Raw genomic sequence first — 3,372 nt, forward strand, 5'->3', positions numbered from 1 at the left:
AGCCTACAGAATCACACCAAGTGTGTCACAACAGTACAGAGAGTTTAGCAAGAGAGGGAAAATCCAGGCAAGGAGACAGATCTGAACACTTGCTGGTAGCCGCGGCTGCCACAGCAGCAGCAACAGCTGTAGCCGACATACCTACAACAGAGAGAGTCTGAGACACAGGCACCAGATGCAGCATGCAGATTCTGTTTAACACCAGCAAGAACTGACAAGGACCAGATATCTTCATCCTGCAGATCACAGACTAGAGATGGCCTAGGAAACAAGACTCTGGCCGTGAGTAAAACCCTGACATCCTCCTTCTCAGTGAACAAAGGAAGGAAGGGTGCCCCTCCCCCACCACCAGAGATCTCCATCTTTGATACTGACAAAGGCCCCTCTGAGCAGCTAGCTGCAACTCAGGCCTAGGAAGAAAACAAGAGTCATTTAGCAGGTCACAGGAACCTGACCTGACCTGCCAGGCTCAGCTCCACCCAGGGGAAAGTCACTTATCCCAGGCAGAGATAGTTCCTTCCCTGGAGGATTGACTGTCTTCACTGGGTAAACAGAGCCAGAGGCTGCCCCTCCCTAAAGCAGCCTAGACAATCAATTGAAATTCTGTAAATATAAACCCTGAGATTGGCTCCAGGCTGGGCTCTGTGAGTGTCTCAGGAGCTAGCTCCTCAGGGAAAAGCTACTGTTTGCTGGTAGTGCTGAAAGGCCTCAATCCCACTTAGAACCCAGCCTCATCACAGCATCTCCAAAATGAGGAAACAGCCGTCTCCCTATTTTGTGATACTCAAAGCAGATCTCCCTCCCACTGAGGAGGACCACAAAATGCTGGGTAATGAAGAGAATTTTTCTGCCTGCTCAAACAAACTGACTTAAGAAACCAATCAAGCCAAGGGGGGGGGGGGAGGGGAAACACAAGAAGACCAGAGACTCCATCAAAAAACTGGTTAAAGACAAGGAAGATACAGGATCTTCACATTCTCCCCCCCCCGCCCCCCCCCCCCAAAAAAATCAAAGAACTCTTTTGTGAACCTTAATCTTTTTTTCCTCTCATAATTTTTATTTTAGATGTAGGTGTGTGTGTGTGTGTGTGTGTGTGTGTGTGTGTGTGTTTTCATTTGATCACTTTTGACCTTTTGGTCCTTTTCTTATTTTTATTTTTTTCATTTTTTTTTCTTTTTTTTTTGTGTCTTAATTGCTGTTCTGCTCATCCCCAGATATATACCCATCATGGATTATTAGACACTATCCCCCATTGTGTACATACTTAATCCAGAAAAGTATTACTCAATTCACAACCTCTTAGGCTTAACTTTAATAGCAGTATTATATCTTTATACCTATATAATTTTAAAGCAACTAATTTTAAGAATTTTTTTATACTTTTTCATGTCTCCTTTCTATCCCTCCCCTCCTGTCATCTTATCCTTCTCTTCTCTCAGTATCACTTCTTTGAACTTGCATAATTTTTGTGTTTCACTTTTGAAATTTAAATTTTTATTTTTCCATTTTTTTCTTTTTTTTTTTTTAAATCTCTCTCCTATCACTCTTTCCAATCTATTTTCATCTCTGAGATTAGGACTTGATTAAATTCACTGTCCTTTTACCTCTCCACATCTACATCCCTCTAATCGTATTTTTTCCCACATTTCTCCCTAAACATAATAATTTCTGGTTTGCCAAATTCTTCTTTGCTGTTCTTAACCCATTAATCCATAGTTGTTTGATGTTGAATAGATTGTATCTGCTGAACTAGATTGTATCTGCATCCATTTTGACTGTGCAACTATAGGACTCTGGTTGATGCTTGCTGTAAAATAGTGTTCTAGCACAAAATTGGTGTTTCATTCATACTAAATGGGCAGAACAAGCTGGGAAAACACAAGAAAAATGACAAGTCTAGGTATCTCAACCACCACTCCTGATAATCCATTGACAGAACTGTTAATAAATAATCCAGAGAAGAGTTCCCAAAAAGCGCTACAAACACTAATGGTAAACATGGTGAATGAAAAGATTGAAAACCTGCAAAGTACTCAGTGTGAGCGTGATGAGAGAGAGGAGGCAAATGAAAGATTAATACAGGAATCTCATGAGTGTGACGAAGCTACTCAAAGACCGATAAAGGACTTGTGTGAGCATTTTGAGAACAGGCAAAGAGAAATAAACAAATTGCATGAGCAGGCTGAGAACAGACAAAGAGATAGGAATTGCATGAGCAGGCTAAGAACAGTCAAAGAGAACTACAGGAATTGCGTGAATGTGAGGAATCTAATCAAAGAATAATACAGGACTTGCAAGAGTGGGATGAGAATAGACAAAGATCAATAGAGGTATTCATGGAATCCATAAACAGACAGCTGAAAGAAGTCAGGGCGACCACAAAGGGAATGCTGAATTGAACCAGACCGAAGGAATGGGAGTCCAAGGAAACCATAACCAATCAACTAAATGATTTGAGAATAAACACCGAACACCAAATTAAGAAAGTAAAGAAGTTCATACAAGATATAAAACAAAGCTCCAACAAGGAATTTGAAGTCATTAAAGCTCACCAATTATAAGGAAAAGAAATAAAAAACAAAGTAGAAAGTCTTCACAGTAGATTAGACCATGCTGATGATCGAATCTTGGGATTGAAGACAGCCTAGATATTATAGAGAAAGAACATACAACTATCTAAGACAAATCCAAGAAACATGATAGATCTATTCAACATCTGGAAGACACCATCAGAAGGTATAATATGAGGACAGTAGGTGTAGAGGATCTCTCCTTCAGGAGGATATTACAATTTTTTTTTTTTTTTATTTGTGAACATACTGTACAGAGGGGTTACAATTACATGGGCAGGATAATGCATACATTTCTTACCAAGCATTGCAGCCTCCTCCTTTGTTTACCCTTCACATCCCTTCCCAGCTTCCCCCCTCCCACACCCAGTCCCAATCCTTCTCCTCCCCCCCCCCCCCCCCCCCCCCGCACCGACGTTGTAAAACTCCTTTTGGACATGACAACTTGTACTTCTCATTGTTGCAACAGGTCCACCTGTATACTTAAACGACTTGTTTTTCCCCATCTCCTCCTCAAAGTTATACTGACATCAAATATAGTGAAAGCAGGGGTTATACTGTGGAGGAGGGACATACAAAGCAACAAAGAAATAATCTTATAAATGCATTAGAAACACATGCATGAAAGAAAAAAAAAACATTAAAATACATATCTAAGGGTTCATTTTCCTAACATCACATTATCTGACCTTTTCCGCTTGACTCATACATATACTAGATATTGCAAATAAGGGAAACCATGGGGCCTATGTTTCTTTGGGCCTGGCTTACTTCGCTTAATATAATTTTTTCCAAGTCTTTC

Source organism: Dipodomys spectabilis, unplaced genomic scaffold, assembly GCF_019054845.1.
Source record: "Dipodomys spectabilis isolate Male_0828 unplaced genomic scaffold, ASM1905484v1 ptg000356l, whole genome shotgun sequence".
Lineage (NCBI taxonomy): Eukaryota > Metazoa > Chordata > Mammalia > Rodentia > Heteromyidae > Dipodomys > Dipodomys spectabilis.